The sequence below is a fragment of the Macaca thibetana genome, chromosome 3 (genome assembly GCF_024542745.1).
Source record: "Macaca thibetana thibetana isolate TM-01 chromosome 3, ASM2454274v1, whole genome shotgun sequence".
NCBI classification, from domain to species: Eukaryota; Metazoa; Chordata; class Mammalia; order Primates; family Cercopithecidae; genus Macaca; species Macaca thibetana.
Window position 1 is genome coordinate 39,701,817 of NC_065580.1, and position 22,549 is coordinate 39,724,365.

The following is a 22,549-nucleotide window of genomic DNA, read 5'->3' on the forward strand; positions in this document are numbered from 1 at the left end:
TTGTTTTTGTTTGCCAGAGAAAGTCTGTTAAAATAGCATTGACTGGGTGGCTTAAATATTAAGAATAATTGCTCACAGTTATGGAGACTGGAAGTCGAATATCAAGGTGTTAGCAAGGTAAGTGTCTGGTTGGGGTTCCCCCTTTGGTTTGCATATGGCCGCCTTCTCACTGTGCCCTCACATGGTCTTTCCTAGTCCTTTTTAGGTGGAGAGAGAAAGAGAGAGAGAAACAGCTTGAAGCTAAGCTCTCTGTTATCTCTTCTTATGAGAGCACTGGTTTTATAATGAAGGCCCCACCCCCATGATCTCATCTAAACCTAATTACATCCCAGTATCCCCATGTCTAAATATCATAACTTTGGGTGTTAGGGCTGCAACATATGAATTTGAGGGCAGGCAGGGTGGACCCAATTCAGTCCAAAGCAAAGTCTTTCTTTTTCACTTTTGAAAGATAATTTCACCAGATGTAGTATTCCAGTTTTATGGGGTTTTTCCTTCAACACTTTAAATATTTCACTCTATGGTCTTCTTGCTTACATGGTTTCTGACAAGAAATTCACTGTAATTGTTATTCTCATTTTTTTATAGGTAACATTTTCATACTCTGGTATTTTTCATTTTTTTTTTTTTTTTTTTTTTTTTTTTTTTCTTTTGTTTTTTTTTTTTTTTTTTTTTTTTTTTTTTTTTTTTTTTTTTTAGGTTTGCTTTTTGACTTTGTTTTTCTACAGATTGAATATGACATTAATATATGCAGATTCGTTTTTTCAAAATTATCCTGCTTCATTTTCTCAGTGCTTCCTGGACTTGATGTTTAGTCTTTGTCATTAATTTTGAAAAAACTCTTAACCGTTATTACACCAAATATTTTTTCTGCTTTGTTCTCTCTTTCTCTTTGGTTTCAGATTATGCATATACTACACCTTTTGTAATTGTCCCACACTTCTTGAATATTCTCTTTCATTTTTTTTTACAATTATACTTTTTCTTTGCATTTAAGTTTGAGAAGTTTCCATTGCCATTTTCAAGCCTACGGATTCTTTCCTTAGACACAATTCAATGTGTTATTTCCATGAAAAGCATATTTTCCTTATATATTTTTTATTTTTAGCATGTGAAGATTCTTTCTTAGAGTTGCACTCTTTCTGAAGAGTTGATCTATCCTTGCATGTTCACCACATTTTTCATTTGATTTCTTAGCATATTATACATAGATACTTGAAATTACCGCTGTGGTGATTCCAAAATTTGTGTCATGTCTGAGTCTGGTTCTGTAGGTTGATCTATCTCTCCAGAGATGTTTTGTTGTTGGCATTTTCTTTGTGTGTGTGTGTGTGTGTGTGTGTGCAGGTGCGTGCGCGCGTGTGTTTGCCTGTTAGCATGCCCTGTAATTTTTGGTTGAAAGTCAGACATGATGTATTTGATAATAGAAACTAAGAAAAATAGGTCTTTATTGTGAGAGATTATGGACAACTTCCTAGGAGGTAACTTGTGATTATAGTTTTCTAGAGCTGTTGCTGCCTGAGACTTTAATACCCTCAGGTGTTCTTTTTTGTTCCCCCTGTGGTCTTTAGGTCTTACTAGAAACAAAACTTCCTGATGTATAGTCTGACACTTGAAATTCTTTCAGCTATAATCCCCTGTTTTATACAGTAGCACTATTAGTATTGTGGTGAAAGGTGAAGAAAAGGAAAATGCTCTATAATCCTTTTATTATGTCCAGATATTTCAGTGGGCCTGTGTGTCTGAGCTGTTACCTTCATAAATGCTTCTTTGATCTCCTTGTCTGAAACTCAGTTGATACAGGAAGTTGATCTGGGAAGGGTAGACCGGCCTCAACTTAGGTACTTCCTTTTTCCCACAATAGTTAGGCTTGTGTATTTTCCCTTGAGGGCAGTTGGAGAACAGAAAGTTCGGTGTGTATTTCAAAATTGCCATGCTTTCTCTTTCCCCATTGGAAGCATAATGGGATTTCTTCACTAATCTTCAGCACAAAAATCTGGTGGAGTTCCTGGAGGTAAAATTTATGAAAATTTGGGGCTCCCTCTAACACTAAGTCTCCTGGTGTTTTTAACTCTCAAGCTAGACCACACTAAGCACTCAAATTGTATGAGAATGTAAGTGTTTCTACTAGTACTGGCTCCAGGAGTAGATTTCTGCTCCTGGGTTTCTATTTCGAGTAAGCTGTGATTCTCTGTATCTGCTTTTCTCTTCAGTTTTCAGGACAGTGGTTTATTAATTCTCTTCAATTTTCAGAAGAATCTAAGATGAGTTGTTGATTTTCAGCGTGTTTAGCTTTTTTCTTGTTATGAAAATAAAAACAGCAAATTACAAGGTCTTCATATCTCAAAGTAGAAACTAGAATTCTCTAATATTTGTATTGAATTATTTATAAAATGCAAAGAAACCTCCAAAACGTTCTAGAATGCTTTTATTTCTAAATGAAATCTAGTGACATTTCCCTCTTTATGTAATGTTCGTATTTCTAAATGTGTGGTGATAACTGTACTCCCTGAAATTAAGTTTCTGCAATTAGCACCTTAATTTGCCTTGCTTTGAAATGTGGATCTGGGAATTAGCACCTTCCAGATGTAGACTTTCTGGATTATATTAAAGAACAAAGATACAAACATATGGGAAAATGTTAATGTGAGACAACTATGTGGGATACACTTTTTTTATTGTAGTTTTTCTTTAACAATTTTGTTTCGAATGCCTTACTTTAAGAAAATAAAATTCACTGATATAAAGTATGGATTTAATAATGCTTTAATGATCAAAATAAATGATACATGCAAATAAACAGAATAAAATATTAAGATCAATTCAAAAAGATAGTTTAGATGTCATGAAAATGGATATGACTTCATTTTAAGCCTAAATTATCTTATTTTTCATTTCATATTTTCACTATCATCTTATCTTTATATGGGTTATTTGTCGAGAATAGAATTACAAATATAGATAAAGCATACAGTTTTCTTGAAATCCTTAGGTTGTTAGAGCATCAGTCTATTCATCTTTATCACTACCTGTTCATCTTATAAAAAACCTCTTTATTTATCTGTTGGTAATTGCTAATAAACTTTGTTAATATATAAATTCAAAAAGTATTTTGAGGAATTATCCAAATTGTTATGTGTTAAAACAAGTTTATGAAGTTGCATACTAGAAGGAATCCCAAGGGTTTCAGGTAGAATGGAATTATTTTATTTATGTTATTAATATAATAATTAGGTCTTAAACAGGTGAGTAATAGGTGCTTCCAGTTTCCAAACCTCATAGAATTGATTAAGATCTATGCATTTTATTTTGTTTATTAGATCTAAATTTTTTTAAAAAAGCAAAATGCAAAAGTGATGGCATTTAAAAGTTTATTTTAGTTATAATTTACACTACTTGTTTGAATATCTGTTTATATTTGTACTTTTTTCAGGATATATAGAAGCCTAATCATATGTAAAGACTGATAAATAATCTTGGGAATATATACAACTTTTGTTACTTTAGGATGCTTTTATCTATTAATGTTAGTGGGCTATTTTTTGTTTTTCAGATAATAAAGGCTACTATAAGCTTTATGCATTCCACATGCTTACTCTCAGCATGACCCAGGATGATCTTGTACAGTACAAATCAAAAACTGGAACTTTAATATAAGAATTTCTTAATATTTGGATAGACCCAGATTGAAATGGCTTATTTGATCCATGAGCTTATAGATTATATTGTATGTGCAAAAAATCTATTGCCCAGAGAAGAAACAAAATATATGAAATAGAATTGGGCAGGTTTACGAGGCTTATTTTGTTCCTATTAGTCACCCAAGAACAGAGCATTTACGAACAATATATTTTGCTATAGTATTGCCAATTTTAACAAAGCATATAAAAGGATTATTTTCATAGTCATGGAAAACTCTAAATCTAAATTTCACTGAAAAGTTAAAAAGTCCCACACCAGATTCTACTTACTTACACAACTATAAATTACAAGATCTTCCATCTAAGTCCATGCTTTCTATTATACGACAGCCACTTTTAATATGCAATACCTTCTTAAATTTCTTTCTGTGTGTTGCATGGGTAGCCACATAGCAACACATTTCAGTATGTTTCTTTTGGTTCATGTATTGCTTCCAGGTATTTTAGCTGATGCTTTAACAAATACAGCTATGCTTCAGTGACTTCCCAAGCAATAGTACAATGCACAATAGTACACTAATTTCAGTGTTAAAAGGCAAAGCTGTTACAATGGTAAGCTTTCCTGGCAAGAAAAAATTCTAACTACCTGTGCAAGAAAGGGTTAATTCACCAGGCTGCTTTTACTGTTATCTCTGTTATATAAACGCTCTACTAAATGTAGATGCTCAGAAAAGTATGATCATTTTCCTGGAAAACAGCCAAGGGTATTTTGCTGGAAAACAGCCAAGACCAGAAGGATGGGCTGTACAGGAAAGGGTTAATGCAGCAGCAGACCTGGGTTTCTCCAACCCTGCAAATTTCTAAGAAAAGCTTGTATTTCTCACTGATCCTTAGATGGCTGAGCCTTTAGAATATTCTACCTGTTAAGAGTGTTTTCATATTTCTGAATCCTTGGGCTATGCTGTACTATTTTGACCAGAGAGTTTATGCTAAATATATGATTAAAGGTGAATATATCTTTGTAAACCTGAAGCTGTAGATGTACAATGACCAGTATAACAGGACAGTTTATGCTAATAAATGTGATTTATGGCGAATGCCTGTTTTTACCCTAGATAAAGGTAAAGGTTTTTTTTTGTTCCCTCCTCCCCCCCCCCCCCCCCCCCAGATAAAGGGGTTCTGGAGTCTGAGTAAGGCCAGTCGTGCAGACATTCCATGTTTATATGACTCACAGTAAAAGCCTGGACATCAAGACGTAGTGAAATTCCATGGTTGGCAACACTTTGTGTATGTTTTCACACAGAATTCCTGGGAGAATCAGGCCCTTTCCTTGTATGCCTCCACTGAATGAGAATACCTGGAAATGTGTGCTGCTTTGACCTGAACTTCTCTCCATATGCCTTTTCTCTTTGTTTATTCTAATTTGTATATTTGTGGTGTCATAAATGGTAACCGTAAGTGTAACAGTATCTAAGTCCTGTGAATCCTCCTAGCTCATAGAATCTAAAGCAGTCTTAAGCGCCCCTGGCACAACACTGTTTCCCATGAGATAAATAGGAATTTAGAAGACATATACCCAACAGCTTAAAGGCATAGCAATTTTGCTAGAAATTTTTGTCTGTTACAGAAAACTACTCAATAGCAACTAAAAAGGTTATCCAGGCAATTGCAATAAAAATAAAAAAAAAAGTCTCATTAGAGGCTTGCTTTCTTTTCTTTTCTTTTCTTTTCTTTTCTTTTTTCTTTTCTTTTCTTTTCTTTTCTTTTCTTTTTTCCTTCCTTCCTTCCTTCCATCCTTCCTTTTCTTTCTTTCTTTCTTTCTTTCTTTCTTTCTTTCTTTCTTTCTTTCTTTCTTTCTTTCTTTCTTTCTTTCTTTCTTTCTTAACCATTCTTTCTAAAACCTCTGATTTGTTTATTATGTCTCACCACTTAGATAAGGAGATTTTTTTAGTTCATAGCATGGAGGATTTTTCCATGAATTCCTGAGGAAAGTTGTTACTCATTAAAATGAAGATCTGTATCCATTTTTGAAATATGAAAATATCGCTAAATGTTAATTATGCTATTTTGTTCATCATAGATCTGGAAATGGTATCTCCAGAATGCTACTGAATTTACACAGTATTTATATATGTGATAGCAAAAATACCAAAGAAATTTCTTGTGCTAGTCTAGAATCTGTTTTCACTCAGTTTTGAGAATGTATCTCATCCAAACATAAAATTTGTATTTTTATACCTACCTTTAATGAAAAAGCATTGAGATCCTTCTTCATTAGCTTAAATCTCCTGGACTTTGGATATTGTGTTATGATTATAACTGCACTGTTTGTAGGGATAAACATTTGTAATTCTAACTTAATCTGTATTGAAAAGTCACTAAGAAGTATGAAGCTCTTCATATCTGGCACAGTTAATGTAACTATGAGGATGAAGGCATGAAAAAGTGATTATTTGTGGAACACAGGCTTATTCATATCTACCACATACCTAATATAGCTTAAACCATGTAGGGTCTATGATGCTAAATATTCACTACTTACCAAGCATGCAGAAATAAATGGTGGGTGATCTCCATGTCATAGCTAATATCAAAGATACTTTGGCATTAATTTCCAATGTATGAATTTTTTAGTCTAACATTTTTTAGATATTTAGCAAATATTTTAGAATAAATTAATAGAAATACAGCTGTTTCTCAATTACAATTGCCACTATATCTCTGAAAGCTAAATGACTTTGAATTTTATTTTGAGTAGTAAAAGATGCATAAATTTCTTTCCTAGAGGAGTATGCAATATTTAAAGTTCATTACAAGTTATTTAACCAGTCATTTTAGAAAGAAAACCTGCCAAATTCCGTGAGACAATGAGTTGGAAAGGATAGTTGTGTACAGGTAACTCATTATGAAGAATAAGAATTTAAAAAACGTGCAGTTACTAGGAATAATGGTTTTCTTCTATATGGCTGAATGCTGAAATGATGCTGTTTTCACTGTATGCAAGAGAACTTATTTCAAACAACTTAACTGACATTGGACAGAGCTTTTGTTTAGAAAGTTGAGAAGCTATTCAGCAAAGAGGAAGATAATAAAACTCATATAAGTTGAAACTGAAGCTTGGGTATGTCATATTAAAACACATACCAAATACCTTCCTACATGTATACACACACACACACACACACACACACACACACACACAGAGAGAGAGAGAGAGAGAAATATATAATCAAAAAATATAAAAAAAGAAATTTATACATATTGCTGATTATAAAAATATCATTTTTCTACCTAAGAAGAAAAATGTCTTTGTTAGATTTAAAGAAAATTATGATGAAATTTCTGAGAAGACTGTAATATAGGGAGCATCAAGAATATGTCACTTTGCCTGGTGTGGTGGTTTACACCTATAATCCCAGCACTTTGGGAAGCCAAGGCTGTTGGATCACCTGAGGTCAGGAACTTGAGACCAGCCTGGCCAACATGGCAAAAACCCATCTGGACAAAAAATAAAAAAAATTAGCCAGGCTTGATGGTGCACACCTGTAGGCCCAGCTACTCGGGAGGCTGAGTTAGGAGAATTGCTTGAACCCAGGAGGTAGAAGTTGCGGTGAGCCAAGATCACACCACTGCATTCCAGCCTGAGCAACAGAGTGAGACTCTGTCTCAAAAATAAATAAATAAAATAAATAAATAAATAAATAAATCAGATTTTGTGACTTATTAACCATCATGAGAATAGCATAGGAAAGACCCGCCCCCATGATTCAATTACCTCCCACCAGCTTCCTCCCTCAACACATGGGAATTCATGATACGATTTGGATTGAGAAAGAGCCAAACTACATCATTCCAACCCTGGTCCCTCCCAAATCTCATGTCCTCACATTTAAAAACCAATCATGCCTTCCCAACACTCCTCCAAAGTTTTAACTCATTTCAGAAGTCTCAGAAGTCCACTCTAAAGTCTCATCTGAGACAAGGCAAGTCCCTCCTGCCTTTGTGCCTATAAAATCAAAAGTAAGTTAGCTACTTCCTAGATACAATAAACGTAAAAGCATTAAGTAAATATAGCCATTCCAAATAGGAGAAGTGGTTCAAAACAAAGGGGCTACAGGCCCCATGCAAGTCCAAAATCCACTGGGGAAGTCAAATATTAAAGCTCCAAAATCATCTCCTTTGACCTCATGTATTATTTGGGTGATGCTGATGCAAGAGATGGGTTCCATATGGTCTTAGGCAGCTATGCACTTGTGGCTTTTCAGGGTACAGCCTCCCTATGGACTGCTTTCATGGGCTGGCATTGAATGTCCTTGTCTTTTCTAGGAAAATGGTGCAAACTGTTGCTTGATCTACCATTCTGGGGTCTGAAGGACAGACGGTGGCCCTATTCTCACAGCACAACTAGATGATGCCCCACTAGGAACTCTCTGTGAGGGCTCTGACCCCACATTTTCATTTTTGCACTGCTCTAGCAGAGGTTATCCATGAGCGCCCCGTCCCTGCAGTAAACTGCTGCCTGGACATCCAGGCATTTCCACATATCCTCCGAAATCTAGGCCAAGATTCCCAAACCTCAGTTCTTCACTTTTGTGTACCCACAGGCTCAATATCATGTGGAAGCTGCCAAGGCATGGGGCTTGCATGCTCTGAAGCCACAACCCGAGCTGTTCTTGACCCCTTTTAGTCATGGCAGGAGTGACTAGGACACTGGGCACCAATTCCCTATACAGCACACAGAAGAGGGACCCTGTGACCCGCCCACAAAACCATTTTGTTTTTCCTAGCCCACTGGGTCTGTGGTGGGAGGGGCTGCTACAAGAATCTCTGACATGCCCTGGAGATATTTTCCCCATTTTCTTGGGGATTAACATTCAGCTTCTCATTACTTATGCAAATTTCTGCAGCCGGCTTGAATTTCTCCTCAGAAAATCAGTTTTCTTCTATCACATTGTCAGGCTGGAAATTTTCAAAAATGTTATGCTCTTCTTCCCTTTTAAAACTGAATGTCTTTAACAGCACCCAAGTCACCACTTGAATGCTTTGCTATTTAGAAATTTCTTCTGCCAGATACCCTAAATCAACTCTCTCAAGTTCAAAGTTCCACAAATCTCTAGAGCAGGGATGAAATGCTGTCAGTCTCTTTGCTAAAACATAACAAGAGCCACCTTTGCTCCAGTTCCCAATAAGTTTCTCATCTCATCTGAGAACACCTCAGCCTGGATTTCATTGTTGCTATCATTATCAGCATTTTAGTCAAAGCCATTCAACAAGTCTCTAGAGAGTTCCAAACTTTCCTATGTTTTTCTGTCTCCTTCTGAGCCTCTGAACTGTTCCAGCCTCTGTCTGTTACGCAGTTCCAAAGTCATTTATTTCCATGTTTTCAGGTATCTTTTCAACAGTGCCCCACAGTACTGGTACCAATTTACTGTATTAGTCTGTTCTCATCCTGCTGATAAAGACATACCCAAGACAGTAATTTATAAGGAAAAAGAGGTTTAATGAACTCACAGTTCCATGGGGCTGGGGAGGCCTCACAATCATGGCAGAAGGCAAGGAGGAGTATGTCACGTCTTACATGGATGGTGGCAGGCAAAGAGAGAACTTGTGTAGGGAAACTTCCCCTTATAAAATCATCAGTTCTCATGAGACTTATTCACTATCATGCTAACTTATTCACTAACAGCATGGGAAAGACCAGCCCCGAGGATTCAGTTACCTCCCAGCTGTTCCCTCCAACAACATGTGGGAATTTAAGATGAGATTTTGGTGGGGATAGGGTCAAAGCACATGACCTTCCAATGTTCAGTATCAACTAAGCACAAATAAATATGTTAATGTAGGAAATGAGGGACAAAAAAGCTATAAGGCATATAGAAAGTAAATAGTAAAATGAGACATAAAACTCCCTCCTTATTAGTAATAACTTTAAATATAAATGGATGAAACTCTTCAATCAAAAAACAGAGTAAAAATACAAGTGTTGACTATGTGCTGTATAAAAAAAGACTCATTTTAGATCTAAAGACACAAATTGATTGAAAATAAAAGGAGGGAGAAGTATATTCCATGCAAATAGTTACCAAAAGAGAACAAGGATGGTTATACTAATGTGAGAAAAAAATATACTTTAAACCAAAACAGTTAACAAGAGACAAATAAAGATATTATGTTTTGATAAAAGGTTAAATACAGGAAGATAAAAATGCCAATTATAAACTTATATGCACCTAATAGCAGACCATGAATATGTATGTAGCAATAACTGAATTGAGGACAGAAATAGATAGTTCTATAGTAATAATAGACTTTAATATCCCACCCTCAATATTGCATAGAATAACCAGGCAGAAAATTCATAAGGAAATAGAAGAGTTAAACAGCATAATAAGCCAAATAGATCTTACAAACACTTAAATAATCCTGTAGCCAACAACAATATAATACACAATTTTCTCAAGTGTACAAGGAACATTTTCCAGGACAGACCACAATTTAGGCCACAAATTAAGTCTCAATTGATTTAAATATATATAGAATCATACAAATTATCTTCTCTAACCACAACAGAAGAATATACTTAGAAATAAAAAATATAAGGGAAAATGAAAAATTTATAAATATTTAGAAATTATTTAAAAATTATACAAACAAAATATTAAAGAAAAATCACAAGGGAAATTAGAAAATACTTCAGAGATAATTAAACTTAAAAACATAACCTACTAAAACTTTTGGGACATGACAAAATCAGTGCCAACTGGGAAATGTATAGCTTTTAATTCTTACAGTAAAAAAAAGAGAGAGATCACAAATCAGCAATGTAACTTTAAAATTTAAGAAAATAGTAAAAGGAAAACAAATTAAATCCACAATTAGGAAAAGTAAAGATAAGAATAAAGAATTGAGTAGAGGCAAATTAAATAGAGAGTGGAAAAAATAGAGAATATCAATGAAACCCAGAGATAATACTTCGAAATGTTCAACAAAATTGGCAAATCATTACCCAGATGGACTAAACAAAGAGACAGAAGAATCAAGTTACAGAAAATAAAAAATAGCAGACTTAAAATCAGAAATGAAAGAGGGGAGACTACTACTTATTCCATAAAACTAAGAGGATCACGAGAGTACTATGAACAATTGTGTGCTAAAAAACTGGATAGCCTACACAAAGTGAATAAATTCCCAGAACACAAATTTTATCAAGACTAAATCATGAAGAAATAAAAAGAAAAGGAATACAACTATAAAAAGTAGGAGAATGAATTAGCAATTTAAAATGTTCTGACAAAGAAAAGTCCTGGACCTGATGTAATCACTGGTGAAGTCTACAAAATACGTAAACAAGAACAAGATATTTTCTCAAAATTTTCCAAAACAATGAAGAGGGGGGAACACGTCTTAATTTATTCTATGAGGCTAGCATTATTGTGATACCAAATGCACTAAAGGAAAAAAATCAAAGTTTTTAAATAAATATTTATGCAAACTTCTCAACAAAATACTAATAAACTGAACTTAGCACAATTTAAAAGTATTATATACCATGACAATATGGGATTTATTTCCAGAATGCAAGAGGGGTTCAATACACAAAAATTGATCAATGTAATATACCATATTAACAGAATTTTGAAAATGCACATTATACTCTAATTTGTTGCAAAGAAAGTATTTGACAAAATACACCCTCACATGGGACAAACATTCAATAAAGCACAAGTAGAACTACTTCAATATAATAAAAGTCACATACAAAAATCTCACAATGAGCATTCTACTAAGTAATGAAACATTGAAAGTTTTTCTTCTAAGATTAGTAATAAGGCAAATATGCTCATTTTTGCCACTTCTATTCAATTCAACACTGGAAATTCTAGCCAGAGCATTTACACAAGTAAAAGAAATAAAGTCATCCAATTTGGAAAGAATGAAGTAAAATTATCTATGTTCATAGGTTATATTATCTAATATGTAGAAAACTCTTAAGTGTTACACACACACACACACACAAACACATACATATGCACTGTTAGAAATAATACATAAACTCAGCAAAGTAGTAGAACACAAAGTCAACACACACACACACACATACAAGTTACACTTCTATGCACAAACAATAAACCTTGTGAGGAGACTAAGAAAAAAATACCATTGACAATAGCATTAAAAAACACTTGAGAATTAAACCCCGTCTCTACTAAAAATACAAAAATTAGCCAGGCTTGGTGGCAGGCTCCTGTAATCCCAGCTACTCAGGAGACTGAGGCAAGAGAATGGCTTGAACCCAATAGGCGGAGGTTGCAGTGAACCGAGATCGCGCCATTGCACTCCAGCCTGGGTGACAGAGCGAGACTCTGTATCAAAAAAGAAAAAAAATATGTACTTAAGAATAAACTTAACCCAAGGAGGTGAAAGGCTTTTCTATCAAAAACTATGAAACACTGCTGAAATAAAGAGGACATAAATAAATGAAAACATATCTAATTTTCATGGACTGGAAGAGTTAGTATTGTTAAGTTGTCAATATTACCCAAACCAATCTATATATTTAATGTAATCTCTATTAAAATACCAATAACTTTTTTTTGTAGCAATAAAAAACCCTTACTAAAATCCAAATGGAATCTCAAGACACTCCAAAAAACGAAAACATTCCTGAAAAAGAACAAACCTGGAAAACTCACACTTTCTGATTTCAAAATTTACTACAAACGACAGTAATCAAAGCGTTGTGGTATTGGCATAAAGACACACAGAACAATAAAATACAATGAAGAATCAATAAATAAACCCTCTCATATATTGTCAAGTAATTTTTTACGAAAGTTTCAAGATGGTTTGATGGAGAAAGAACAGGTCTATTCAACAAATGTTGCTGGGAAAAGTAGACACCCATATGCCAAAACAAACAAACCAACCAACAAACAAAAAAGCCTATTTGGGTCTTTACTGAACACTACATAAGTAAGTTAACATAAATTGAATGAAAACTTAAATGTAAGACCTGAAACTATTAAAATCTGGTAGGAAAACCTACACTAAAAGCTTCATGACATTGGATTTGGCAATAAAATTTTGGATAAGACACCAAAGGCACTAAAAGAAAAGAAAAAAACTTGACAAATTGGAGTTGATGAAACTTCTTTAAAAATGTAAATCAAAAGACATCATCCAAAGAGTAAAAAGGCAACCCACAGAATGGCAGAAAACATTTGCCAATTATATATCTGATAAGGAAATAATAGCCAGAATATATGGAGATGTACTTAATCACAACAACAAAAAAATGTAAAAACCTAATTCAAAAAATAGGCAAGGGACTTGAAGTCATTTTTCTTTCTTTTTTTTAACCTTTTGAATATTTATTTATTTATTATTATTATTTTTTATTATTATTATACTTTAAGTTCTAGGGTACATGTCCATAACGTGCAGGTTTGTTACATATGTATACTTGTACCATGTTGGTGTGCTGCATCCATCAACTCGTCAGCACCCATCAACTCGTCATTTACATCAGGTATAACTCCCAATGCAATCCCTCCCCCCTGCCCCCTCCCCATGATAGGCCCCGGTGTGTGATGTTCCCCTTCCCAAGTCCAAGTGATCTCATTGTTCAGTTCCCACCTATGAGTGAGAACATGCGGTGTTTGGTTTCCTGTTCTTGTGATAGTTTGCTGAGAATGATGGTTTCCAGCTGCATCCATGTCCCTACAAAGGACACAAACTTATCCTTTTTTATGGCTGCATAGTATTCCATGGTGTATATGTGCCACATTTTCTTAATCCAGTCTGTCACTGATGGACATTTGGGTTGATTCCAAGTCTTTGCTATTGTGAATAGTGCCGCAATAAACATACGTGTGCATATGTCTTTATAGCAGCATGATTTATAATCCTTTGGGTATATACCCAGTAATGGGATGGCTGGGTCATATGGTACATCTAGTTGTAGATCCTTGAGGAATCGCCATACTGTTTTCCATAATGGTTGAACTAGTTTACAATCCCACCAACAGTGTAAAAGTGTTCCTATTTCTCCACATCCTCTCCAGCACCTGTTGTTTCCTGACTTTTTAATGATCGCCATTCTAACTAGTGTGAGAAGGTATCTCATTGTGGTTTTGATTTGCATTTCTCTGACGGCCAGTGATGATGAGCATTTTTTCATGTGTCTGTTGGCTGTATGAATGTCTTCTTTTGAGAAATGTCTGTTCATATCCTTTTCCCACTTTTTGATGGGGTTGTTTGTTTTTTTCTTGTAAATTTGTTTGAGTTCTTTGTAGGTTCTGGATATTAGCCCTTTGTCAGATGAGTAGATTGCAAAAATTTTCTCCCATTCTGTAGGTTGCCTGTTCACTCTGATGGTAGTTTCTTTTGCTGTGCAGAAGCTCTTTAGTTTAATGAGATCCCATTTGTCAATTTTGGCTTTTGCTGCCGTTGCTTTTGGTGTTTTAGACATGAAGTCTTTGCCCATGCCTATGTCCTGAATGGTAATACCTAGGTTTTCTTCTAGGATTTTTATGGTATTAGGTCTAACATTTAAGTCTCTAATCCATCTTGAATTAATTTTCGTATAAGGAGTAAGGAAAGGATCCAGTTTCAGCTTTCTACTTATGGCTAGCCAATTTTCCCAGCACCATCCAGCATATAAACAGAACCAAAGACAAGAACCACATGATTATCTCAATAGATGCAGAAAAGGCTTTCGACAAAATTCAACAGCCCTTCATGCTAAAAACGCTCAATAAATTCGGTATTGATGGAACATACCTCAAAATAATAAGAGCTATTTATGACAAACCCACAGTCAATATCATACTGAATGGGCAAAAACTGGTAAAATTCCCTTTGAAAACTGGCACAAGACAGGGATGCCCTCTCTCACCACTCCTATTCAACATAGTGTTGGAAGTTCTGGCTAGGGCAATCAGGCAAGAGAAAGAAATCAAGGGTATTCAGTTAGGAAAAGAAGAAGTCAAATTGTCCCTCTTTGCAGATGACATGATTGTATATTTAGAAAACCCCATTGTCTCAGCCCAAAATCTCCTTAAGCTGATAAGCAGCTTCAGCAAAGTCTCAGGATACAAAATTAATGTGCAAAAATCACAAGCATTCTTATACACCAGTAACAGACAGACAGAGAGCCAAATCATGAATGAACTTCCATTCACAATTGCTTCAAAGAGAATAAAATACCTAGGAATCCAACTTACAAGGGATGTAAAGGACTTCTTCAAGGAGAACTACAAACCACTGCTCAGTGAAATAAAAGAGGACACAAACAAATGGAAGAACATACCATGCTCATGGATAGGAAGAATCAATATCGTGAAAATGGCCATACTGCCCAAGGTTATTTATAGATTCAATGCCATCCCCATCAAGCTACCAATGAGTTTCTTCACAGAATTGGAAAAAACTGCTTTAAAGTTCATATGGAACCAAAAAAGAGCCCACATTGCCAAGACAATCCTAAGTCAAAAGAACAAAGCTGGAGGCATCACGCTACCTGACTTCAAACTATACTACAAGGCTACAGTAACCAAAACAGCATGGTACTGGTACCAAAACAGAGATATAGACCAATGGAACAGAACAGAGTCCTCAGAAATAATACCACACATCTACAGCCATCTGATCTTTGACAAACCTGAGAGGAACAAGAAATGGGGAAAGGATTCCCTATTTAATGAAGTCATTTTTCTAACGAAAAATATATAATGTCTAATAAACACATGAAAATAGGCTAAAATTCATGGATCATTAAGGAAATGCAATTGAAATTATAAAGAGAAGCCACCCATTAGGAATATATATATGTATGTGTATATATACATATGTATGTGCATATATACATACATATATATATCCCAGAAATATGTATGTGTGTATATATATCCCAGAAAAAAATATATATATCTCTCCCAGAAAATAAAAGTTACTGGAGCATTGGTGTGGCTATGTAGTAACTGAAATCCTTGTGACCAGTTAGTGGTAATATAAAATCATACAGCAACTGTGAAAAACAGTATAATGGTTCCTCAAAAAATTTAAAATATGATCTGACAATTTCACTTCTGTGTATACACTCAAAGTATTGAAAACAGATTCTTAAGGAGATATTTGTACATCTGGGTTTATTGCAGAATTATTCACAATAGCTAAAATTTGGGGGAGGCCAATCCAAGAATCATTGACTGATAAATGGGTAAACAGAATGTGGCATATAGATACAATATTATTAATTGTATACAGTATTATTATTATTATTATTTTTTTTTTTGAGATGGAGTCTCGCTCTGTCACCCAGGCTGGAGTGCAGTGGCTCGATCTCAGCTCACTGCAAGCTCCGCCTCCTGGGTTTACACCATTCTCCTGCCTCAGCCTCCCGAGTAGCTGGGACTACAGGCGCCCGCCACCTCACCCGGCTAGTTTTTTGTATTTTTTAGTAGAGACGAGGTTTCACCGTGTTAGCCAGGATGGTCTCGTTCTTCTGACCTCGTGATCCGCCCGTCTCGTCCTCCCAAAGAGCGTATACAGTATTATTAATTGTATGTATATACTTCATTCTGTTTACCCATTCATTATTATACCCAATAATATTATTCAACTTGGAAAATAAAGGAAATTTTGACATTTGTTTCAACATGAATAAACCTTGAGTATACTGTGCTAAATGAAGTAAGAAACAAAAAAGACAAATATTATATGATTGCAATCATACAAAGTACTTGGAGTATGCAAAATCTTGGAGTCAGAAAGTAGAATGGTAGTTGCCAGTGGCTGAGGAAAAAATAAACTGTAGATCTATTGTTAATGGATATGGAAATTTGCAAGAGGAATAGAATTCTGGAGATGGATGGTGATGATTATTGCACAACATTATGAGTGTATTTTACTCTACTGTACTGTATACTTAAAAATGGTTTAGATGATAAATTTTACGTTATTTGTATTTTACCACAATAACAACAAAACTGGACCAAAGAAAATTATGGGCAAAATAGTTTTGCACAGACAGAAAGTAATCCCCATGGAAGTAATATTCCTCTTTTATTCAAATGCTGTTCCATAAAAACTTCTGTAATAATGTATTCCTTACAAGAAAACTGACTTTATAACCTGCTATAACTTTGTTAGCTATATAATCATACAGAGTTAAAGATTTCAAGTGATATTAGTGTACCCACTGCTGTTTATTTTGTTTTATATTTTCTCTGTATGTAATTATTTATAATTTTTTGTAATTTAGTTTAAAGAGAGAATGAATAACTTATTTCCAAATTGTTATACAATGGAGAAAACAAATCTGAATAGCAAACTTTGCCTTAAAGTCTTGTATATTTTTTTTCAACATCAGCAAAACTTTTTGAGAGAATGTAGTAGTTATATAAAACATTTTATTTAATTTTACATGTAGTAGTTGCTTATTTCAGTAATTTTCATAACAACCAGTAGAAAATAAGTGCTGTCAGATACAATAGCCATCAGCTGAATTAAAGAATTTAAAGTATGACCTTTATGCTTTTTGTTCTTTTCTTTAGTCTTCTTTAAAGGAGGTCTGTTTTGATGTTCATAACGTGGTCTACTTTTACAAATTTTAACAACAATAACACAATTAAGATCAATTTAGGGCAGAAAAATATTGCCATATTAAGAATACAGCCAAATTTCTTGTGGAGTGGGAGTATAATTACTTTAACTTTCTTACTTATAAGAGTTGCAAGAATTCCAGGAGAGCTCAACTTTGGGCTGAAGTTTTCTTGGGTGTTCTATTGAATGCCAACTTTCTGTTTCAACAATTAGAACAAAAGCAAGATGTTTAGATAATTCAGGAGTGAGAGGAGTCTGATAGTTATTCAGCCATAATGCACCTTCTAATTTTAGCCAAAAACAATGTCTTTGGAGATGATAGACCTGATATCCTATTCTGGATAAAATTAATAAATGATTCTTTACTTCTTATATCTTTGTACGTGTATTAGATTTCCTCCTTTCTCCCCAGTTTTCTACAAAATTTTAAATTAATAATGCATGCTATGGTCTGAATGTTTGCATGCCCTAAAAATTTATAAGTCGAAATCCTTACCTGTAACATGATGGTATCAGGAAGTGAGGAATTTGGAAGGTGATTAGGTAATGAAGGAAGAACTGCAATTATTGGGATAGTGCCCTCCTAGGAAGCTCAAGAGAGACCCCCTCATCCTTTCCACCATGAGAGGACACAGAGAGGGGGCACCATCTACGAACTAGAAAACAGACCCTTCCTAGACATCAAATCTGCTGGCACCTTCATCTTGGACTTCTCATCCTCCATAACTGTAAGAATTAAACATGTATTTCTTAAAATAAATGAAATAATGACTATAAGATATGAAATAACAATATTTTAATGTCCCTGAGATGTTGGGCTAACAAGAAGATATAAAGCTACTGAAAGACATGAAAGTATAATGGGATGAAATGAAAATCAATAAACATAGAGATGTAGATTTGAGATTAAATTCTGTTGCTACTTTGTTGGAACAAGCTAAATATTTGGCTAAAGGCTGTTATTTCCATATGCATAAAGAAGGGGGTCTGCAGAGGATCAAAATGATATCGGTGCACCTCAAAGTAGCAGCATTCTAGGAGTTTAGGTTGCACTATTGACATTCTTTACAGTTCTCCTTTATATTAATGATGAAACAATGAGTCAATGATTATTTTAATCATTGTTTGCATAGCAGCCTCTACTTAGGTAGATACTCAAAACCCAGATTTTGAAGTTAATTCTGACTGCTGGGATATGTTTCTCTATAAAACATTTCTTTTCAAAACCCTTTACTTTTTCCCTTCATTTAAGTGTACTGAAAACTGTTTTACGTAAAGAGAAATTATATAACACCTCAAAGTTTATGAATTTATTATTCCTAAAAGCAACCATATAATTACCTAGCAAATGTGAAGACAAATCAAAATCTCAGCATATTTTGCAGAGATACAAGTCCAACAATAGTGAGGGTAACATTTCTTTTTAAAAATTACATTTGTATTGTTTTTCTCTTACCAAAAATTGGTCCTTTAAAAATTTTAACAGATTTGATCTATTACTCTACTCAGGAAAACAATTCACAGAATCCCTGTAATTTTCTTGTAAAATTAATTAGCTCTTTCAAAACTGTAGAATTCAAATGATATTAATTTAGTAAAGGCTTGTACTCACTTCTGTGACAGATCTAAAAGCATATTTGGGATTAAAATTATTTAGAAGGTAATAATGACTAAAATAATGATCATAAATAGTGGACTAATTTCTCTATGTAATGTCTAAATGTAGAGCCTCAAAGGAGTGTCATTGCAGAAAACTGACCATTTGAGGCAAAAACTCGTATACTTCCACCCCCCTTCTTATGTGGTTTGTTTTTCTCTGGTCTATGGCAAAGCACTTGTTAAAGTATTCAGAAACATTGTGCTAGGTCTCAAAGGACAGGTGGGTATAGGCACTGAGCAAAAATGAATAGTTAAAGCAACACAAGTGACTCTACATTTTTCTAAATATTATATGTTTTCTCTTTTTTCTGATATACTTCTAGAATTGAATCAATCTCATAAATCTCACATTTTCTGTAATTTTTCTATTTTTCTATATTTTTCATCCTTTTAGCTCTGCATGCTTGCACTTTTCTACTCCTTTATATAATATATATATATGTCTTCCAACCTCTCTGTATACATATATACAGAGTGTTTATTTTGTGTGTGTATATATATACACACACATATGCACACACACACACATATATATACCTACAGATGTGTGTGTATGCATGTATATCATGTATATATAAAGAGAGAGAGGTTGGGAGAGAGATATATATAAAGATATATTTATATAGGTTATATATAAAATATATACTTACAAATATATATGAGTATAGGTTATATGAATATATATATATATTTATACATAACCTCTACTATAACCTCAGCCTATATTGGCAGACATATCGTATATATAAACTGTATTAATCTGCTTTAATATTGTTGTAAAGACATACCCAAGACTGGGTAATTTATAAAGAGAAAAGGTTTAATTAACTCACAGTTCAGCATGGCTGGGGTAGCCTCAGGAACCTTACACTCATGGCAGAAGACAAAGGGGAAGCAAGGTGCCTTCTTCACATATTTGATATTGCGTCTTTTCTCAAGAACCTGAGATATATAACTATCAAAACAGATAGAACCCAGATCTCCCAGTCTCTTCTGGGAGGGTGGGAACCTAATTTCAATAAGTGGCAATTAAAAAATACGGATATACTATTCACATTGACCATCCTTCTCCTTAATGTCTTCCACTACTTTTCCACTAACTAACCACAGCTCTTGAAAACTCTCTACCTTTTGTTACAGTGAAGTTGATTTTCAGTCTTTCTCTGATTGCAGTAGTCCTGAATGTCAAGTTTTCTGTTCCTTTAACCTGCCTAGTACAGTATTTTTTTGACATTTATATCACACTTGCAAACACCAAGCTAAATACTGTGCACGCTCTATCTACTCTCCACCTCCTCTATCTCCTCTAACCAATCAACGCTTGTCCGGTCAATGTAGCCTCTTGCAAGACTCAAATGTGTCTTCTCTTTCTCATGCCTATTGTCATTGTCTTAGTTCAGACTGTACCATTTCTACCTAGAGGGCTGAAAAAAACGTTTGCAATTTTTTTTAACTTCCAGTTTATCACTCTTAAAAACAATTTTATGGCCTCAGACAAAACAAAATCTCATCTTTTCACTCCTGTTCTCAATATCTCTGAGGACTCCAATGCATGATGTGTAAAGCCAAGAGGCATAAGAATGGTGTGGCAGTTTATACTCTGTCACTTGTTTACATTGGACTATATTTCCTGGAATCCCCATTCACCACATGGTTCTCTGCTAGAGTTGACCAAAAGTTAACGTTGAACAGAATTTGGAAAACAGAAGCAGAACAGTAGCCAGCAAGTGGGGTAACAGGCACTCCTTCCTGAAGGTCATCATATTAGGTATGTGTACATACAGACACAGTAGTACTGTTCTTATTCTTGTCCTTTGTCTTCTCCATTCCATGACAGCTCTCCTTACCAGTTGTCAGCCCTGCTGAACAACAGCAGCTAGCAGTTATTCAGACTCAATTCATGGTCTTACTCTGGCAGCTGAACATGGCTGTCTTTCCAGAATTCCCTGCAAGTTCAGACATGCCCACACGTGTCAGTGTTTCTGAAATAGTTGCTAACTTTACAATTATTCTCCAAGTTATCTTCTTGATTGTTACCACCCCAGTTGTTTTTCTTTTTTTCTGCAACTTGGTGAGGCCTATTACTAAAATAATCACATTGTTTCTGTTTTTCTAATTGAATCCTGACTGATAAAGTTGGCTCTAGGCCTTTCACAACCTTGTCTCTATTTACTTTTCCAACTTCATACATATTACAATTGTCTTTGTGGTTCTGTTTACACTTCTCTCTCCACCTATAATTGTGAAAATGCTCCTTTTTCTCATATTTGCTTGTTGGAATTCCATACATCTTTCACGGCACCAATTTATACACCACTTTCATGAAGATTTCTAAACGCTCCAGCCATTAACATTGTCTAAATATTGTCCATTTACAGTCTGCATTTGTAACTTGCTTCTGCTTTCATTGCAGTGTATCTAGAAACAGGTAAGACATTGCCTGTTCAATAATTTAATTCCTTAATAATTAAATATTTGAAACAACAGCATTGGTATCTTTTTTGTAAGCAAAGTTTGTTTAATTGTGATTATTCCACTAATATTCAGTACAATACAGGCCTAATACCTAATTTTACATCTCTTTATCATTATATCATGAAGAACACTTTTTATTAGAAATTTATTACAAATTCATTTATTAAATGTGTTACAAATTACAAATAATTTATAAGTTTCTGAATTTAATGATAATTTTTTTCTTTTGAATATAATACTATATATGCACATACTTTGTGGAATACACTGTTTTATATTATTCTGTTATGGTCATTTCTGTCTGTGACTGATCCTCCCTAGTAAAGTATTTTGTACATATATATATTTGAGACAGGGTTTCACTCCCTCATCTAGGCTGGAGTGAAGTGGTGCAATGATGGCTCACTGCAACCTCAACCTCTCGGACTCAAGTGATTCTCTCACCTCAGCCTCCCAAGTAGGTGAGACTACAGGCCTGTGCCACCAAGCCCGGCTAATTTTTGTATTTTTTGTCAAGATGGGGTTTTGTCATTTTGCCGAGACTGATTTTCAACTCCTGGGCTCAAGCGATCCTCCCAAGGCTCCTTGGCATCCCAAAGTGCTGGCGTTACAGATGTGAGCTACCATACCCGGTCCTAGAGTATTATATTTGAATCAGACAATTATATTTACTCAAAAAACTTCTCGAATATCTTAAATGTTCACAACATGTACTGATGTATGTGCCTTATATAGCTTATTTCAATCATCGTGCTAAAATTAGATAATTAAGTGTCAGAAGACTGCGAACACACTAAACCTTCAGCTGATTACAAATTTTCAAATATTTTGTTCTGTTTTGCCTGAGGTATCAACTGCTCAGAAATTAAAATTATCCAGCTGTCAGATTCTGAGCTCATCTATGGCTAGCACACACGCATCTTGGTACAAAAGCTTTTATATGGATAATTTTGTTTTCACACTTTACCGGTAAACATTTGTGATGCTTTATTTCCTACTTCATCTTTAGGTAACAGATGTTGTCAATTGATTTTTTTAAAAAATGATTTCACCAGGTGTGATTTTGTGGGTGGGCTGCTCAGATATTGTGTTTTGGCTCAGTGGCTTCATAATTTCTTTCTTTCTTTCTTTCTTTCTTTCTTTCTTTCTTTCTTTCTTTCTTTCTTTCT

The 22,549-nt window shown here is 34.5% G+C and overlaps 1 long non-coding RNA gene across 1 annotated transcript in view; it reads left to right on the plus strand.

The window, feature by feature from the left end:
• The first annotated feature begins 1,926 nt into the window (after positions 1 to 1,926).
• Positions 1,927 to 22,549, plus strand: part of LOC126951189 (uncharacterized) — a 29,916-nt gene continuing 9,293 nt past the window's right edge. The window contains exon 1 of the long non-coding RNA XR_007724380.1: positions 1,927 to 2,014. This is a non-coding gene — a long non-coding RNA (uncharacterized LOC126951189). The remainder of the gene's footprint in view (positions 2,015 to 22,549) is intronic.